The sequence below is a fragment of the Bos grunniens genome, chromosome 21, assembly GCF_055505025.1.
Source record: "Bos grunniens cultivar Pamir isolate PY7600 chromosome 21, Bosgru_T2T1.0, whole genome shotgun sequence".
In the NCBI taxonomy this organism is placed as follows: Eukaryota; Metazoa; Chordata; class Mammalia; order Artiodactyla; family Bovidae; genus Bos; species Bos grunniens.
The window spans coordinates 42,139,519-42,160,528 of NC_141185.1; the positions used below are offsets into that span (position 1 = coordinate 42,139,519).

Genomic DNA, 21,010 nt, shown 5'->3' on the forward strand with positions numbered 1-21,010 from the left:
CCAGGCTACAATGGGACATGATTGAGCTACTGAGCACGCAAGCACGCACACACAGGGACCTCGTAGAAGAGGAGTCACACAGTATTTGCCCTTCTGTGACTGGCTTGTTTCACTTAGCATGATGTCCTCAAGGTGTGTCCATGTTGTAGCAAGTGTCAGAATTTTGGGGAAGGAGACTGTCAGGATGGGATGAGGGGGTCACCATGGACACCCCCTGAATTCTGTGTCAGCCTCATCCTGGCTGGATCCTTAGGGGAAGATATTTCCCAGCATTCATCCAAGCAGAGTTGCTGAGATGGCCTATGTGCAGGTCCTGTGAGAGATACGACTTTAATCCAGAAGAAATTTTTTAAAAAATATTTATTTATTTGGCTGCACTGGGTCTTAGTTGCAGCATGTGAACTCTCTAGTTGTGGCATGGGATCCAGCTCCCCAACCAGGGATTGAACTCAGGCCCCCTGCACTGGGAGCTCAGAGTCCTAGCCACTGGACCACCAGGAAAGTCCCATAAATTTTTTAAAAAATTGATATTTACACTTTTGGGGCATAGCCTCACAGTTGCTAGAGTCCTGAACTAGCATTATATAAGAAAATCTTTACATATTCAACAGTTTACACATGGTAGTGTGTATGTTTCAATGCTACACTCTCAGTTCATCCCACCCTTTCCTTCCCCCGCCGTCATTTAGCTGCAACTGTCATCCTGAAGAACTCATGATGTATAATCAAATATCCTCATTTTGGGGGGGTTTGTTGATAATATTTATAACGAATCATAAAATTCAGATAACAAGGAATTACCGAGTGAGCATGCAATGAAAGTGTAGCGAGGATTGCCTGACTGTGGTTTAAACCAAATAAATGTCAGTCATTCTTTCTCATGGCTGCTTCTGTTCTTATTGTTGTGGAATATTAGGTATTTACAGTTCAGTTAAATCACCCCTCTGCAGAATGCAGGGTGCTGTCCATGGTATTTCTGACTTGGGAGTACTTGGCATCCTAGAGCCAACTATAGGGATCTCTGTTGTCAAACCGGAGCCAAGTCTGATTTTGCACAATGATCCTCCTTTCCCCAGCTCTTCCTCTCTTCACATCAGAGTCCTTCAAGTGGAGAACCCAGTTCTGCATCCCGTTCCTTGTGTGGCTTTTGTTCTACTTGCACATTCAAAGCCTTGTTGCCCAGTTTTCATCTGGTGGTTTCTGGACATCTTGCCCTTCTGGACTTGGCAGGGTGGGGTGTTGGCCAGTGACCATTCCCACTGTGGCCTGGGCAGCTCCCACCCACGTAGCTCACTGCTTTCAGAGGAGCTGGTGGCCACCCAGAATCCACCCCCCTTCCTTCCTTTGTCTGTGGTCTGCTACTCATGACATTTATGAATGTTGGTATCAAAATGCAAAACATTTGTAACACTGATGAGTTCATCTGCTTACTTTAAAATTTAGCATTCCAGACAGTTGAGATGATTTCACCTTGGAGTGCGGTCGCAGGCTGATGTCATAATCCTTGTGTTCTTGTCCTGAACCCGTCCTCTCTCCAGGTCAGGGCTTGGGTCCAGGACCCCCAATCACACAGTGGGGGCTGCTCTGGCCACACACTAACATCTTGCTGAAGCAAAGGCCCTCGTCTCTTTAGCATTCCTCTGATCCCCCAGCTCATGACCTTATTAAAAGGGAAAGCAAGAAGGGTTTGTCCTGACACTCCACTCCTGAGCACGCCTGAGCCTTCTGCTGGATAATCCCCTCTCGTCTGTCCATGATTGACACCCGGCTTATTGGCACATGGCTTCCTCAATTTGCTTTTCTTTTCATCTCCACTGCTCCCCATTATGTTCTAAAATTAATATTAAAAAATCCATCTAGTGCACAACAGAGTTCAAGTCAGACAGCACTGACAGGCTGATAATGAAAACAGCTGCCCCTCCTGCCCTGGGCACGCACACCCCAGCCCCAGGGAGCCCCAGGGTCTCTTCCTTGTCTGCTTTTATTCCAGTTTTATGGGGGGAAAAGGACATTTTTTATTATTTTTTATTGTGGTAAAATAGCCATAACATGAAACTCACCATCTTAACCATTTTTAAGTGTATACAGCTCAGTGGCATTAAGTACATTCACATTGTTTGATGGATGTAGAGATGATCGTGCAAATGGATGTAGAGATGATCGTGCAAGTGAAGTACATCAGAGAAAGATACCATACGATATCACTTATATGTGGAATCTAAAATATGAGGTTTAAGAGGGAGAGGACATATGTATACCTATGGCTGATTCATGCTGATGGATGGCAGAAACCATCGCAATATTGTAAAGTAATTATCCTCCAATTAAAATAAAATAAAAAAACACACAAAATAAAATATGAAATAACCTATCTTCGGAACAGAAACAGACACAGAGAACAGACTTGTTGCTGGGGTGGGTGGGGAGGTGGAGGAGGGAAGGCTTGGGAGTTTAGGATTAGCAGATGCAAACTTTTATCTATAGGATGGATAAACAACATGGTCCTACTGTATAGCACATGGAACCATGTGGTAAACCATAATGGAAAAGAACATGAAACAGAATATATATGTATAACTGAATCACTTTGCTGTATAGCAGAAATTAACAAAACTTTGTAAATCAACTATACTTCAATAAAACCCTCATAGCTCAATTGGTAAAGAAACTGCCTGCAATGCAGATTGAACCCAGGTTTGATTCCTGGGTTGGGAAGATCCACTGGAGAAGGGATATGCTACCCACTCCAGTATTCTTAGGCTTCCCTTGTGGCTCAACTGGTAAAGAATCCACCTGCAATGCAGGAGACCTGGGTTCCATCCCTGGGTTGGGAAGATACCCTGGAGAAGGGAAGGACTACCCACTCCAGTATTCTGGCCTGGAGAATTCCATAGACTGTATAGTCCATGGGGTCGCAGAGTTGGACACGACTGAGTGACTTTCACTTTCACTTTTCAATACAACTTAAAAAAAAAATGACATTCACATTGCTGTGCAGCCATTACCTTTCCAAGTCTTTCTCATCTTGCAGAACTGACACTCTACACCCACTATAAACACTCATTCCCCATCTTCCCCTCCCCCAGCCCCAGGGAACCACCACTGGATTTCTCTATGAATTTGATGGCTTTGGGACCTCAACACAGAGGAGGCGATGGCACCCCACTCCAGTACTCTTGCCTAGAAAATCCCATGGACAGAGGAGCCTGGTAGGCTGCGGTCCATGGGGTCGTGAAGAGTCGGACACGACTGATCGACTTCACTTTCACTTTCATGCATTGGAGAAGGAAATGGCAACCCACTCCAGTGTTCTTGCCTGGAGAATCCCAGGGACGAGGGAGCCTGGTGGGCTGCCGTCTATGGGTCGCACAGAGTTGGACATGACTGAAGCGACTTAGCAGCAGCAACAGCAGCAGGGACCTCAACAAAGTGGGATCACACACTGTGAGTTATTTTTTTAATTATTTATCTTTTAATTGAAAGTTAATTACAGTATTGTGTTGGTTTCTGCCATGTATCAACATGGATCAGCCATAGGCATACATATGTCCTTTCCCTCTTCAGCCTCCCTCCCACCTCCCACCCCTCTAGGTTGTCACATAGCAACAGTTTGAGTTCCCTGAGTCATATAGCAAATTCCCACTGGCTATCTGTTTTACATATGTTAGTGTATATGTTTCCATGCCACTCTCCCCATTCATCCCACCCTCTCCTTCTTAACGCCCTACCCTGTCATGTCAGTAAGTCTTGTGTGGTCAGTGTGTTCCACACAGCATGGTGTCCTGTGGTTCATCCATGCTTTGACACATCAGCATTTCCTTCCTCTTTAAAACTGAAAAATATTCTGTTGTGTGTGTGTGGACCATGCTTTGTTTATCCGTTCATCTGTCGATGGACACTTGGGTTATTTCCACCCTTCACCTGTTGTGAATAAAATGCTGTTATAGACATGGGTGTTCAAGTATGTTTTCAAGTTGCTGCTTTCCCTTCTTTGGGGGTATACCCAGAACTGGGATTGTTGTATCACAGATGGTTACCATTTCTTCATTTTTATAACTGATCTTATCTTGTTCTCAGATTCATTGTCCACTGGGTACATGGACATGCATGCTCAATCATGTCCAACTGTTTGCGACCTTATGGACTGTAACCCTCCAGACTCCTCTGTCCATGGGATTTCCCAGGCAAGAAAACTGGAGTGGATTGCCATTTCCTTTTCCACAGGATCTTCTCGACTCGGGGATCAAACTTTCATCTCTTGTGTCTCCTGCATTGCAGGCAGATTCTTTACCACTAGTGCCACCTGGGAAGACAAAACAGCATGGTAGAGCCTTAAAATATTACATAATTACCATATGATCCAGCAATTCCCATTCTGAATATAGACACAAAACAACAGAAAGTGATGACTCATATTTTTTGCATAGCCATGTTCGTAGCAGTGTTATTCACAACAACAAAAGGAGAACATAACCCAAGTGTCCATCAGCAGATGAATGAATAAACAGAACTTTGTCTCACAAAACATGGAATACTATTTTCACCTTTGAAAAGGAAGGAACTTCTGACACATTTTACAACCTGGATGAACCCTGAGAACACTATGTTGACTGAAATAAAGCAATTAAAATGGACAAATACTGTACTATTCCACTTACACGAAATACCTAGAGCAGCCAAATTCAGAGACAGAAAGTAGACTAGTAGGTGTCAGGGGCCAGGGGAGGAGGAGGGTGGGAACTTGGTCTTTAATGGGGATAGACTTTCAGTTTTGCATGATGAAAACAGTCCTGGAGGGACTTCCCTGGTGGTCCAGTGGTTAAGAATCCACCTGCTAATGCAAGGGACATGAGTTTCGTCCCTGGTCTTGGACAGTCCCACATGCATCAGAGCAACTAAGCCTGTGTCCAACTACTGAACCTGTGCTCTAAAGCCTGTGCTCCACAACTAGAGAAACCACCACAAGAAGAACCCCGGGCACCATTACTAGAGAGTAGCTCCCACTCACCACAGAGAAAAGCCTACATAGTAACAAAGATGCAGAACAACCAAAAATAAATGAATTAATTAATTTTAAAAAAGATTTTGGAGATTATAGTGTGAATGGACTGAACACCCTGAACCGTTACCTAAAAAAATGGTTAAGACGGTACATTTTATGTTATATGTACTTTACTACAATTAGAAAGAAAATCCCTAACAATTGAATAGTTAGTCCATTTGGGGTAAAATATTGGTATACTTTTTGGACTATCAAAAAATTTTTGGAGAACCAACTCATGTTTTCTGATTTTTGGGGTATTGGTTTAAGCCTTGACTTATAAACAGTCTCAACTATTACATGTGGCTAAGAAACTTAAGTGACAGCAGAGTTAAATAAAGTTGGCATTTATAAAATGAAGGGAAAGAAAGGGTAGTCAGGGTCTTCTGTGACAATACATTTATCTCAAAGATCACACAAACAAGGCAGTAAATTTACAAAATAGGATAGTGTCAGGCATGTCCAACATTCATGAAAATTGGCAAAAACACATTTCTCGCAATCAGCCTAGTGTTGTCAGTATAGTTATTGTCCTGAGAAAATCCCATTTGTAGAAAATAAGTGCTGTAGAGCAAGGCACATAAAGTTGTAACTTGACAAGTTTTCCATTAAATGGAAGCTAGAAAGAGATGAGAAGATAACTGAAAAGCTGGATAGCTTTACTTCTTGTCAATTTAGGGCTCCTAAGAAGACTAACCTCTCAGTTTTGTTCACCACCAAGTGCTTATTAATTGGGAGGGAGGGGCTGGTGACCTAGGTGTTCGTGCCTCTGCTGGTGGTCAGCTGGCACGTGTAGTTTTCCAGTGAGTGTTAAGAGTTGTTAGCTGACAAGAAGCCTGACAGTCTATTTGTAATTGCTAAATTTCTCAAATATGTTAATGACTTGACTCTAGTTAGATGTGACAATTTAAGAATTGTAACTGACACACAGATACGTTCCTGTTTTTGGAATTGAATGGCTAGTGTGAAACCACTGTCTTTAGGTATTTATACTTAGCATTAGAAAGTAGATCATTTTTTAACTTATGAAGGCTGGTCACATATTAACGTGTCTTTGATGGCATTTGTGCCAATAAGGGAAACTGATCTCTTCAGTCAGGGACTGGATTGCTAATTGTATTAACGGAAGACACTGCTCAGAGGTTGAGCTCCCCAGCACAGAGTATGGGGAGTATGGCCAGAGGACAGAGTATGGCCCTGTCCTCTTCCTGGGCCAAACATCTTGCTGCATAGGGGTGGGGCGCTCATTGCACAAAGCCAGGTATCTTTGGGACCCCAGCTTCACTGCCCCTGGCCTTGCCACTCTGCCCATGTCACATCACCTGTCTGAATGCCGTTCTCTAGGGATGGTAAGTCCTTGGTCATTGTGATAATCTTCGCATGATGAGGTTAAGACTTCTAGCTTGATTAAAATACTGAACCTATGAAAACCTAAGAGGTGATTCTATCTGACAGTAACAGTGAGAAGTACCTAGTGAGGCTGGAAAACCTTGGTGCCCAGGGTTGTACGCAGAGAGGTTGTGGGGTTTGATGACTGACTGACAGAGGGACTTGGGATGGTTTAGTGTTGATTTCAGAGGACAGTGGCCTGGGGTCCTTCCTCAAGTAATGGTGACTGTCTCTACCTCTGGTCCTAGGTTCATATCACTGTTCCTCTCTGACACCTTTGCTGTGACTTCCCTGATTTTCTGTAGAGTCAGATTAGTGAGACTTTGTCCTTGTGTGCCCAGAAGAAGAGCATATATCATTGTGCGTGTGTGCTTAGTGGTATACTTTTTGTGACCCCAAAGACTGTAGCCCACCAGGCTCCTCTCTCCATGGGATTTCTCAGGCAAGAATACTGGAGTGAGTTGCTATTTTCTCTTCCAGGGGATCTTCCCAATCTAAGGATCAAACCTGAGTCTCCTGCATCTCCTGCAGGCAGGTTCTTTACCACTGTGCCACCTGGGAAGCCTTGTATATAACATTACCCTGGCCCAAACTAAAACAGAACTCATGCAGTATTGGTTCAAGGTTTGCTAAAATATAAATATAAGTGACAAGTATCCCCCAACCCTCTAGATTCTAGTATATGAAAACAAGGTGCTGCATTTTCAGAAGGGAACACTGCTGAGTGTAAGTCAGGTCTTCACCAAGCATCATACACCACGGTAAGTTTCCCATGAATTGATTAGTTGGTAAGTGTCCCATGGACTCCTTTGTTCAGCCCATGAGTTGGGTTGGGAATGTGTCCTGGGCATGGGCATGGCCAGGCGGTTCTATAAATGGGCCCACTCAGGGGTCTGCAGTAAAGGGCCTCATGCATGTCTAGTGGTGGCCAATTGTAAGCTGGGGGCACATCAGGGGTCACTGGGCCATGTGGTCTCAGCCCACAGATGGGTTCCTTGGCATGGTGGTGGGGGCCTGTGAGGGTAGTAAGAGGGCAAGGACCTGTATGCAGGTGCCTGTCAGGTCTCTCCATCACCTGAGCTTCTGCTTCGTTGGTCAAAGCAAGCCACAGTCAAGCAGCTTCAGAAGTGGACAAGGACTCCATCTTTTCATGGGAGGAGTGGCCAAACAGTAGACTATTTTTGCAGTCTGTTAATGGCACTCTTCTGAGGACTTCCCAAATATTATATGTTAGTTCTTTCCTGCTGTGTAACAAATCAGCCCTAGACCTTATAGCTGAAAACAACCAATGCTCATATGTCACAGTTTCTGTGGGTCAGAATCTTGGCACAACTTGTCCAAGTCCTCTGGCCAGGATCTCTCAGGGCTGCAGTGAAGGTATCAGCTGGGGCTTCATCATCTCATGGTGCTGCTGTGGGGACTGGGTTCCAGTCTCATGTGGAGGCTGGGGGTAGACTCCCAGTGCTCCCCGGGCAGGACCAGGAGACGGGTCATTGAGGGCCAGCACCCAAATTGTTTCCCACACACTGACCTCATGCAGTAAATGTACTCTCATTATCTTTTGTTTTCAATCAAGGAAATTAAGGCAAAGAGAGGGTCCCCCAGGTGGCAAGTGAAGGAGCTGGGGTCAGATGCCAGGCTGAAGGTCCACAGAACTCTGCTTGCCATAGAAGACGTGTTAAAGGAGAAAATTGACACAGCTGACCACAAAAGCATTAGCACCCTGTGTGCGTCCAGCACCATCATCAGAATTGGCAAGTCAGGACATAACACTGCCTACCTGCCAATCCATCCTTATTATACTAAAAGCAGCCGTAAATCAATAGGAAAACATTACCATCGGATGGAAAACGTCTCCAGCAGACACTAGTCGGCAGGTCATTGAAGAAATAGGAAAGGCAAACAAACAGAAAGGGCTGAATCCCATGAGTAATCAGAGAAATGCAAATTGGAACAGTTCTCTTCTTCTTCCTCCATCCTCTCTTTTTCCCCTTCTTTTCCACCCAACTGGTGGAAAAGGTCTTTCAAATATTTATCCTCAGTGTGGGTAAGTACATAGGAGGACAAATACTGTCCTACCCACTGGAGGAAATGTTGATGGCTGTTATCTTATGGAATACAAGCATTTATACCCTTTGGTCAAGTCATCCTCTTTTGAAGGGTTTGTACTAAAATCAAGGATATCAGTAAAATGTGTGTGTGAGGCTACTCACTGTGGCTTTATTTTTCTTAGTTGGAAATTGGAAGCAACCTGAATCTCTAGCAGTAGCAGATGGTTTTGTTGTTTTTGTTCAGTTGCTAATTCCTGTCTGACTTTTTGTGACCCCATGGACTACAGCATGCCAGGCTTCCCTGTTCTTTACTATCTCCTGGAGTTTGCTCAAAGTCATGTCCATTGAGTCAGTGATGCCATCCAACCATCTCATCCTGTCATCCCCCTTCTCCTCCTGCCCTCACTCTTTCCCAGCATCAGGGTTTTTTCCAATGAGTTGGCTCTTCACATCAGGTGGCCAAAGTATTGGAGCTTCAACTTCAGTATCAGTTTTTCCAATGAATATTCAGGGTTGATTTCCTTTAGGATTGACTGGTTTGATCTCCTTTCTGTCCAAGGAACTCTCAAGAGTCTTCTCTAGCACCACAGTTTGAAAGCATCAATTCTTTGGTGCTCAGCCTTCTTTATCGTCCAGCTCTCACATCCATACATGACTACTGGAAAAACAATAGCTTTGACTACGTGGATCTTTGTTGGCAAAGTGATGTCTCTGCTTTTCAATACGCTGTCTAGGTTTGTCAAAGCTTTCCTTTGAAGGAGCAAGCATCTTTTAATTTCATGGCTGCTGTTACTTGCATGGCTGCAGGATGGTTATAGTAACCACTTTAAAATTATATGCCCATTAATAGCATATTTTCAAAGAATATTCAGTGGTGTAAGAAAATATTCACGTTATGTTAAATGAGCATAGCAAGAGTCCTGCTACAGTAGAATTCCAATTTTGCACAATGTAGGTATGCAGGGGGAAAAAAAGAGCCTGAATGGAAACTGGTCAAAACACAAGCAGTGGTTATCTCCAGGGGGGGGGTGGTGGTGGTTGTTCAGTTGCTGAGTTGTGTCTGACTCTGGGACCCCATGGACTGCAGCATGCCAGGCTTTCCTATCCTTCACTAATGGTGCCTTAATGCCTGGTTCTTGTTCTTATCCAGCTCATCCTTCAGTGACTGCAACGTCCTTTCTTATCTCTTTTGAGCAACTTCCTAAGTGAACCATGTTTTTGTTGTTTTGTTGTTGTTGTTGTTGTTGTTTGCCTGTTTGTTTTAAAATTTTTTACTTATTTATTTTTATTTTTGGTGCACTGGTTCTTCATTGCTGCACATGGGCTTTTGTCTAGTTGAGGCAGGTGGGAGCTACTCTCTAGTTATGGTGTGCGGGCTTCTCTTTGCAGTGGCTTCTTTTGTTGCAGAGGCTCTAGGGCATGGGGACTCAGTAGTTTGACGCTTGGGCTTAGTTGCCCTGAGGCATGTGGGATTCTCCCGAACCAGGGATCAAACCGTTGTCCCCTGCATTGACAGGTGGATTCTCATCCACTGAACCACCAGGGAAGGCTGAACCGTGTTTTTAATGAAGGAGAGTCCCACCAAATTTCCAGCAGGTCTTGTTGGATCTGGCAATCCTCAGGGTCAAATACCAGGTGCATGCATTCAGGGGTGGCACGGAGGGTCTGCTGCCATAGGCTCCTCAAAGCCAGACTCCCCTTTACTGACCAGCAGGGAAGGTGGGGTCTGTGGGGACCCTTGGGGGCCCTGGGGGGATAAGGGGTTGGTGTTCTTGGAGTTAAGTGCCCCTAAGTCATCATCTCAGAAAAACCCAGATTGTATTTGTGTATATTCTGTTTTCAAAGATGTTTTCACATTAGTTTTCCCAAACCTAATTTCAAACAAGGCGAGCTACCTGGAGTAACGGACAGAGAAAGTGAGATTAAATCAGATCCACCTGGTCAAGCTGTCTCATTTTCAGTTTTCCGGAGGCAACACACCATTTATCATGGGAAAGTGTTTTCAGGAGCTTGCGTGTGAACTATTTCGTTACAGACATGGAAAGATAAAACTCTGTTCTTTTCATTCTTGAGATGAACATTGTCGTCTGTTGATGGTTCCTCTGACTGCCTGTGAGCATCATGTGTAAGATTACATTGGTCAGTGTCAACACTCAATGCCAGGGCACTGGAGGAATGAGTACCTGACATTTAGGGTACAGAACAGAATGGATTTTGTGACCTGGGCCGACTTTCCACCAGAGGTGCCCTGCTCAGAGCCCGGGTACCCACCCTGGGGTTCCTGTAGGAGGCGAATTCCATATTGGTAACATCCCTACATCAGGGCTGAAAGACTGACGGGTGCCACAAGGCCTCCTGAATGTCCACTGTGTGTCTTCACTCCAAGCCCCCATGTTCTTGAAGGCTATTGTTTCCTCTCATTGTGCTGTTTTATGGAGGGTTTGTGTCCAGACAGAAAGATGATCCACATGTGGGCCAGGGCTTCTAGAAGCACACCTGGTGGCTTAAATTAGAAATGAAAGCATCTTGTGATCACTTCAGTAGCTCCTGCACCAAAACTGGGCTTCCCAGGTGGTGCAATGGTAAAGAACTTGCCTACCAATGCAGGAGATGTGGGTTTGATCCCTGGGCCGGGAAGATTTCCCCAGAGGAGGAAGTGGCAACCCACTCCTGTATTCTTGCCTGGCAAATCTCATGGACAGAGGAGCCTGTTGGGCTGTAGTCTATGGGGTCGCAAAGAGTCCGACATGACTGAGCAAGCATGCACGCACCAAAATTGGAAGAATACTGAGATTATTAGCATGGCTCGTGTGCAAAGATGATACAAAAATTTGTGGAGCATTCCCTATTTTTGTACACCTGAAACAATAATAATATTGTAGATCAACTATAACTCAGCAAAAGAAAGACAAGGAAAGGACCTTGCAATTATATTTATTAAAGGGAAAAACTAAATAATTGGAAGTTGCATTAGTCTCATTTTTTTTTAAAGAAACTAAAACGATCTTTAAGAACTTGTATATGAAAAAAAAAGAAAAAAGAACTTGTATATGTCTTGAACAGAATGGGAATTGGGTGGTAACGAGAGGACCTCAGCCTGCCAGACCATGAAGCTGTGTGTTTGGTGAGGGTAGACACATTTGCTGGGTACCACAGGTGCTTAGGTGTGGTTTCAGCCACAGAACAGCTTTTTTTCCTACATGGAAATCTTTTATGGCATACTTGATTCTGTGTGCTTCAAAGGTTGCATTATATTTTTCTAATTTGTTGGATCATGGTCCCAACAATGAGATGTCACCTCACACCTGACAGAATGGCCATTGTCAAAAAGACTAGAAATAACAAGTGTTGGTGAGAATATGGAGAAACGGGAACCCTCGTGCACTGTTGGTGGGAATGTAAATTGGTGTAGCCATTATGGAGAACAGTATGGAGGTTTCTCAAAAGACTAAAAACAGAAGTACCATACGATCCTGCAGTCTTACTCCTGGGCGTATATCTGGAGAAAACCATTTTTCAAAAGATACATACACCCCAGTGTTCACTGTAGCACTATTCACAATAGCCAGGACATGTCAGCACCCTATATGTCTATCGACAGAGGAATGGATAAAGAAGATGTGGGGCATATATGCACAATGGAATATTACTGAGCCTTAAAAAGAATGGAGTTTTACCATTTGTAACAACATGGGTGGGCCAGCAGAGTATTATGCTTAGTGAAGTAAGTCAGACAGAGAAAGACAAATGCTGTATGTTTTCACTAAAAAATAAAAAAATGAATAAAAAATAATTAAATATGATTTGACTTGTGTTTCCAATTACAAAAGAAGTTTATGCTTATTGTAAGAATTTGTGCTTGGCAGAATAGTAACCCCACCAAAAATGTCCGTGTCTTATCCTGGGAGTCTTTTAGGTTATGAGGCAAAGGGGATGTGAATGGAGTTAAAGTTTCTGATCAGCTGCCCTTGAGAAGAGAGATTGTCTCAAATTGTCTGGCTGACCCCAGGGTCCTTCTAAGTGGAAGAGGGAGGCAGAAGAGAAGAGTTGGAAGGAGATGTGACTGCAGTGAGGGGTTAGAGAGAGATCACACATCTGGCTTTGTGGATGAAAGAAGGGGCTGTGAGCCAAGGAGTGTGGGAAGAAGCTAGAAAAGGCAAGGAAATGGGTAGCTCCCAGAGCCCCGAGAAAGGTTGCAGCTCAACTAGCACCTTGAGTCTAGCCTCCTGAGACCCATGTCTAGCTTCTGACCCATAGAACTGTGAGGTGACACATTCATGTAGCTTTAAGATGACACATCTGTGTAGCTTTCAGCTGCTGACTTTGCAATAATTTGTCACAACAGCCGTAGAAAATGAGGACAGACGTGAAACAATATGAACCAAAAGAAAAGGCTGATCCTACCCTCTCCCATCTCATGGTCCCACTGGGGACCCAGGCTCCTCCTCTTCTCTGCTTGCCGCCTTTAACATCTGGCTATGCCCCACGCTTATGGTCTCAGGCTTACAGCAGGGTGACCTCCTAAACAATGAAGAACATAACATGAAAAGTCAGTTTCTAGCCTTGTTCTTGCAGCCTCAGGCCTTCTTCTGGTTCTCAGGGTCATTGTTTAGTTCTTTTACTTGTGCCTGCATGAATATAAATCGAATGCTTACACTGCTGTTTTTGATACATTGCTTTTAAAAATAAAGTGGACTTGAAGCACACAAAATAGGTCCAACCCTAATCCTTTTATTCACACACACTCCCTCACCATTCTGTGCATGACCAACATTATCAATTAGTTATTATTTTTAGAAATGTAAGATATACTTATAAAACCCACCTCTGCAGTCACAGTGGGCCTTCACAATAGCCTACGTTTAACCTGCCCCCCTGCTTCTCCCACTCAAATTAACCCACCTCTTGAATCTTATCTCATTCCCTCACATCCCTTTTTATAGAGTCTTATTGTATCCATATGTCCTGAAAAATCTGCTTTTACTTTGTCATTTTTACCTTTTAAAAAGAGAGTAACCCCTCTGTCTTTCACCATCTGGGACTAACCTTTTCCCACTAAACTTGTTGTTTACTTGCTAAGTCGTGTCCAATTCTTTTGTGACCCCATGGACTATACTATAGCCTGCCAGGCTTTTCCGTCCATGGGATTTCCCAGGCAAGAATACTGGAGTGAGTTGCCATTTCCTCCTCTAGGGGATCTTCCCGACCCAGGGATCAAACACTCATCACCTGCATTGACAGGCAGCTTCTTTAACACTGAGCCACCGGGGTAGCCCCTTCTACTGAATTGTTGTTGTTGAGTCACTCAGTCCTGTCCGACTCTTTGCAACCGCATGGACTGAAGCACGCTAGGCTTCCACGGAATAGTGATTTTGTTAAAGTTCCTTCCTGGTGTGTGGAGCACCGTAGTTAAGTGTTTTGACTGTGCTGTGAAAACATCACATGGTTTATTCGGCTGCTCCTCATGGATAGACATCTGAACTGTTTGCAGGTTGTTGCTGTTATGAACTGGAGAAGGCAATGGCAACCCACTCCAGTACTCTTGCCTGGAAAATCCCATGCATGGAGGGGCCTGGTAGGCTGCAGTCCATGAGATCACTAGGAGTCGGACACAACTGAGCGACTTCACTTTCACTTTTCACTTTCATGCATTGGAGAAGGAAATGGCAACCCACTCCAGTATTCTATTTTTTTTTTTTTCACTCCAGTATTCTTGCCTGGAGAGTCCCAGGGACGGGAGAGCCTGGTGGGCTGCTGTCTATGGGGTTGCATAGAGTTGGACACGAATGAAGTGACTTAGCAGTAGCAGCAGCAGCTGTTATAAACAGTTGAGAACATTTTCGCACTGGTTTCCTGGTGCACATGTTCCAAATTTTTTTCTGGAGTATAGACCCAAGAGTCGGACTCTGGGCATAAGGTGTGTAGATAGATGATGCTATAGGTAATGCTCAACTGGTTCCCAGAGCAATCGCTCTGTTTGCAGCCTCTCTCCCTACCTCCCTCCTCTATCCTCCTACCTCTTGATCTTAGAAAATCCATGCTCTCTCCAGCCATGAGGATTGTCAGACTTCAAAGATGTTCCTCAACGAGATGAGTGTAAAATGATTCTTGACCTGTGTTTTTCTAATCACTCTGACTTTCACTACCTGTTCCTGTATCTGGTGACCACAGGGATGTGTGGCCCTCCACTGTCCCTATAGGCCCTCTGCTCTGACCTCATGGTTTCTGTTGCCTATCATTTTTATTTCTTCTTGTGATTATTTTATGGCTTTAAATCACGTGTTTAAACTTCTCTAACATGATGTGCTGTCTCGGCACAGGAGCTTGTGGGTGAGGGAGGAAATCCAGCCTCCATCACCTGTCTCTCTACCTCCCCGCTGCTGTCACCTGGGCCTTTGCTCTGAATAGTATTTCAGATTCTTGTGCTTGTCTATAAATAGATTTTAAAGTCTGGGAACTAACCAGCCTCATTTTTTGGAAAGTGATGTGTGCTTTTTATCCAATGCAGAACCAAACTCCAAGGTTGACTGTACCTTTGCTGCTCTAAGGAGAATTGTTCACGAGTCGAGGCAGAGTTCCTATACACGTCACCCAGTTGCCCCCAGTTCTAACATAGCATTTCACATAACCATGATGTGTTGTTGAAAAGTAAAAGTTAATATGGTTATCAACTCATCTACAGACTTCATTTGGAGTCCACCAGTTTTCCCACTGATGACCTTCTTTGTTCCAGGGTCCTGTCCCAGACACATGAGTCACATAATCATCATCTCTCTTTAGACACCTCTAATCTGGGGCAGTTCCTCAGTCTTTCCTTATTTCTCATGACCTTGATATTTTTGAAGGGTACCAGTCAGCTGTTTTGTAGATGTTCCCTCCACATGGGTTTGTCTGATGTTTGCTTATTATCGGGATGCGATTATGAGCGGAGGGGAAAATACCTCAGAGGCATCCTCTCGTTGCCTCTTATGATACCATCAACACCTGACTTATCACTGGTGATATTAACCTTGATCACCTGGTCGAAGTAGTGCCTGCCTGGTTTCTCCACTGCAACATCGGCATCCTCCCGCTTCCACACTCTGGGGGCTGTTACCCCCTCTTAAAGATGAAAACACCAAGTTCAGCTTGGGATGGGATAGGCAGGTCTGCAGGGCTGCTCAGGCCCAGATCAGGGTTTGATCCAGGTCCATGGTATCCAGCTCCGCTCCCAGAACTTCTGACTTTGACTTTCCAGGGCGGGGCCTCCATAGCTGTGTTTTTGACTTGCTGGCTAGGAGACTCTTTGGCTTTGCAATTTTGTACTGAATTCTTGTTGTCTTTTACCCCTTGTCCTTGCTTAAGTAATCGGCACGTTCCTGAATGCCGAGGCAGAGGCTCAAATGATGCCCAATGGCCTTGGCCATAGGGAGGGTTTTTAGCATTGATATTCAGGGCTGGATGGAGAGGAGTTTTCAGTCACTTAGGAGGACACCACTTTTTTCACTCAAGATCCAAAGTCTTGGGGTGTATGCATGTTAAGTCACTTCAGTCATGTCCGACTGTGCAACCTCATGGACTACAGCCCACCAGGCTCCTCTACCCATGGGATTCTTCAGGCATGAATACTGGAGTGGGTTGCCATTCCCTTCTTCAGGGGATCTTGCCGACCCAGGGATCAAACCAGTGTCTCCTGTGTCTCTGACATTGGCAGGCAAGTTCTTTACCTCTAGCGCCACCAGGATCTTGTGGGGAGCTGTCTTATTTGAAAAAATATTCTGAGAATTCACGTTTTTGCTGCCAATACCAATGTGATTTGCATTTATTTTGGAAATCCAAGCACATTTTATCCACCCTACAGGCACTAATGAAGAGCTGATGAACCACTGAGACACTGGTTCAAATAAATGATTACAGTTAGCAAGAGGAGTGCAAACGGGACCCTGATGAGAGATAATCAGGAGCGAGTGGAAAGGATGATTTTATTAATTACCCACACTCTAAATGTAGCTCCAGAATTGTGAATAATAAAAGAAATTAGAGCTGGCACGTTATGTAAAGTGCTCAGCTACTCTTAAAACAGTCCACCTGATAGAGAAGACTTTGTAGGATATCCTTTGGCATTTAGTTATTTATTTTTGGGGTTTAGAAATGGTTACTCATCTCCTCTTAGAATCCAGATAATCAGTTTCTTTTAGTAATTTTAACACATTTAATTTTTATACTTTACCATGAGCTGCAAAAACACTGCAGTTAGGGTTTCTTTCTTAAATCTGGGCCTTTGACTCATGTGCTCAGGAAAGAAAGCGTGATAGTCCCCCATAGGTGTCAGGTGCTGAGAACTCATCGTGAACTGAAAGAGACCCCAGGTCCTTCAGTGAGCTGACTCCCCACTGGCCTCTTATGGATTGAAGATGCTAGGAAGTTACAGGACAAGCCAGAGACACCTTCCAGGGCTTCAGTTTGGGACAGTTAACTAATATATTGTTGTTCAGTCACTAAGTTGTTTCTGTCCCTTTGTGACCTGATGGACTGCAGCACACCAGGCTTCCCTGTCTTTCATTATCTCCTGGAGTTTGCTCAAACTCATGTCCATTGAGTCAGTGATGCCATCCAGCCATCTCATTCTCTGTTGCCCCCTTCTCCTCCTGCCCTCAATCTTCCCCGGCATCAGCGTCTTTTCCAGTGAATCAGCTCTTTGCATCAGGTGGCCAGAGGATTGGAGTTTCAGCTTCAGCATCAGCCTTCCAATGAATATTCAGGGTTGATTTCCTTTAGGATTGATAGGCTTGATCTCCTTGCTGTCCAAGGTACTCTCAAAAGTCTTCTCCAGCACCACAATGCAAAAGCATCAATTCTTCAGCACTCGGTTTTCTTTATAGTCCAACTCTCACATCTGTACATGACTGCTGAAAAAACCATAGCTTTGAGTATATGGACTTTTGTCAGCAAAGTGAAGTCTCTGTTTTTAATACACTGTCTAGGTTTGTCATAGCTTTTCTTCCAAGGAGCAAGCATTTTTTAATTTCATGGCTACAGTCACTGTCTGCAGTGATTTTGAAGCCAAAGAAAATAAAATCTGCCACTCTTTTCATTTTTTTCCCTATCTATTTGCCATGAAGTGATGGAACCGGATGCCATGATCTTCATTTTTTGAATGTTGAGTTTTAAGCCAGCTTTTTCACTCTCCTCTTTCACATTCATCAAGAGGCTCTTTAGTTCTTCTTCACTTTCTGCCATAAGGATGGTGTCATCTGCAAATCTGAGGTTATTGATATTTCTCCTGGCAATCTTGATTCCAGCTTCTGCCTCATCCAGCCCGGCATTTCACATGATATACTCTGCATAGAAGTTAAATAAGCAGGGTGACAACATATAGCCTCGACATACTCCTTTCCCAATTTTGAACCAGTCCTTTGTTCTATGTCTGATTCTAACTGTTCCTTCTTGACCTGCATACAGGTTTCTCAGGAGGCAAGTAAGGTGGTCTGGTATTCCCATCTCTTGATGAATTTCCCACAGTTTGTTGTGATCCACACAGTTAAAGGTTTTAGTGTAGTCAATGAAGCAGAAGTAGATTTTTTTGGAATTCCCTTGCTTTTTCTGTGATCCATCAGATGCTGACAATTTTAATGTCTGATTGCTCTGCCTTTTTAAAATCCAGCTTGTACATCTGGAATTTCTTGGTTCATGTACTGTTGAAGCCTAGCTAGAAGGATTTTGAGCATTACCTTACTTAGTAGCATGTGAAATGAGCACAATTGTATGGTGGTTTGAACATTCTTTGGCATTGCCTTCTTTAGGATTGGAATGAAAACTGACCTTTTCCAGTCCTGTAGCCATTGCCGAGTTTTCCAAATTTGCTGGCATATTGAGTGCAACACTTTATCAGCATCATCTTTAGGTTATGTGTGCCTTTCCTCTCCTCCCTTAAGGCAGCTTGATCAGAACCAGTGGAGAATTTCTAAAAATTATCCTACAAAGATGCTTTGAAGGCTTGGATAATTTTTATCAGCCAAAAAGAAGAAAAACAAAAAGATGATATTGGCAAGCATAAAAGTTGGGCAAGCAGCACTGAAAACTGGCCCCCAGCACCATCCAGGCTGCACTGTCTTGGGATGATGTGTTCCACCTGTGCATGTTCCTGTGAGTGCCAGAAAGATGTACCCAAATCTGGATCTGGCTGCATCTGTGGGGTTTTGAGGTGCTGGGGTGTCTTCCCTTGAAATTTTCATTATTTCTCTCTCTTCGAGGACTTGCAGTTGGCCAGTTCACTCCCACCCTGGAACCTTCGGTGGGGGCAGAGGGGCTACCGGCCTCTGAGCTCATGGATTTGCTGGCTTGAAAATACAGCACTAGTGGATTATGCCTCCTGGCTTAGATTCCATAGACTCTCTGTTTTTTAAAGATTGTGTTCAGTGATCTTTATTTTTCCCTGAAGAAATATCTTTGACTTCTAAATTAGTTTTAATTCTTAAATTAGTATACAGTAAAATTGACTTCTTGGGCTTATAGTTCTATAAATGTTAATACTCTTGCATTTTACATGTGCTGGAATACAGACTCATTCCATCATCCCAGAAAACACCTTCATGCTCACCCTACAGAGACGAACCTCCCCCAGCCCCTAGATGCTGCCCACCACTGATCTGCTCTTCATCACTGTGGTTTTCTCTTTCACAGACAGTCAAGTAAATGGACTCAAACAGCATGTATGCTTTTGAGACTGGATTCATTTGCTCACCATAGAGCCTTGGAAATTTATCCAGATTGTGTGTACATGCCTGCATGCTCAGTTGTGTCCAACTCTTTGTGACCCTGTGGACTGTAGCCCACTAGTCTCCTCTATCCTTGGGATTTTCCAGGCAAGAATACTGGAGTGATGTGCCCAGGGCTTCAGCATGGGGGGGGGTCCCCAGATTTTCCTGCTGAATACTTCCTTGTGTGTCTCAGGGGTCTTCCCCATGGGACATGCAGTAGAAGAGAAAGAAAACAGAGAGGCTTCTTTCTTCTGGGGATGGACTGTGGGGCTGCCTTCTAAGCCTGTTACAGGGAAACCCTCTCTCGATTTCATCAGGAGCCACATCGTCAGAAAAGGAACCTTCTGGGAATGATCTTCTCCTAATTGGGAGAATGTGTTATTAACTATGTGATGGGAAAGAAGATTTATACCATTAAATAAATTGGCCTGTGTGGATCTGTGAGTGAACATGAGCAGAGAGAAATGGACTTCCCTATTTGCTCAGATGGTAAAGAATCTGCCTGCCATGGGGGAGACCCAGGTTCAATCTCTGGGTAGGGAAGATCTCCTGGAGAAGGGAATGGCAACTCATTCCAGTATTCTTGCCTGAAGAATCCCATGGACAGAGGAGCCTGGTGGGCTACAGTCCATGGGGTCACAAAGAATCAGATATGACTAAGCAACTAACACACACACACACACAAGAGAGAATCATGAATACATTGTCACAGGCATTTAGCATCTCTATGGGCAAAGATCTTTGATCATTGGTTCAAAAGCATATGAACATCAGAAGGAAAGGGGCAGCTGTGATCTTTTTGAGACAAGAATTAATATGCTAGATTCTGGTCACTCACAGCAGTAGACATGCACCCAAAGGCCCAGTTCACTGGGATAGGGAGATCCCCACCTGGATGCTGTTGGGGGAGACACAGCCACCAGTGCTGAGGGGCCCCAATGGTTGCCACACACAAGGTGCCACAACCCAGGGGGGCCTGGTCTGGGGAGCTGGGAAGCGACTGAGACTTGTTTATAGTGTGGGTGGAGGGCAGGAGGCAGGAGGTCAGTGCTGTACCAACAGTGGAGTGACTGATTCCAGGCCCACCGGCTGGGGTGCTTTTCCCAGCAGCAAGGATCTCAGGGTCTAGGGGACCGTGGCTGGTGCTGGGGGTGCAGGAGAGGAGGGAAGACGAGGCTTGGGTGGAGCAGGTCCCCCCAGACCCCTGTAGGTGAGGCTGCTGTGCCCTTGCCTGCCCATTTGTGGAGGGGGGGCATGCTGTGGTGACCCCTGCAGCCTCGGTCAGCCGCTGGCCCCAAGGCCCACCGTGTGTGCCAGGGACTCAGAGTCCTGGCTCTAGTGGAGTTTACAGTTGTACGGGAGCAGGTCAGATGGAGACCCCCTCACCCAGGTATGAGGAAGTGCAGACATAAGGATGATGACACTGGAGCAGTCCCTTAGGGATGACTTTCTGGAGGAGTTGAGGATTAAGTGGAGACCAGAGTGACGAGGGTGGAGCAAGGAGACCCTGGGGCAGAGCATCCCAGGCAGGACAGGTGAGCAGCTGAGAAACAGAACAGGAACCCATAGGAGAGCCTGGCGCCAATGGCCTGCTCAGGGACTGGGCTGGCCAAGGGCAGGGGGAGTGGTGGGGAGGGCCAGCGCCCAGGGCTGGAGGTGGGTTTTATCCTAATGGCAAAAAAATTCTAATTTCAGTTATAAATAGGAATGAATGTTCAAGAGTTATTTCGAGTTGACAGGCGTCTTTAATTTAGAATTAGGGTTGAGGCACTGAGAAAACATGTCACTAA

General features: G+C 44.7%; 1 protein-coding gene and 1 pseudogene across 1 annotated transcript in view; both read left to right on the forward strand.

Moving 5' to 3' along the window:
- Positions 1 to 21,010, forward strand: part of ENTREP2 (endosomal transmembrane epsin interactor 2) — a 238,619-nt gene that overhangs the window by 76,537 nt on the left and 141,072 nt on the right. The window lies entirely within an intron of this gene.
- LOC147349504 (U6 spliceosomal RNA) lies at positions 11,237 to 11,334 on the forward strand (annotated as a pseudogene).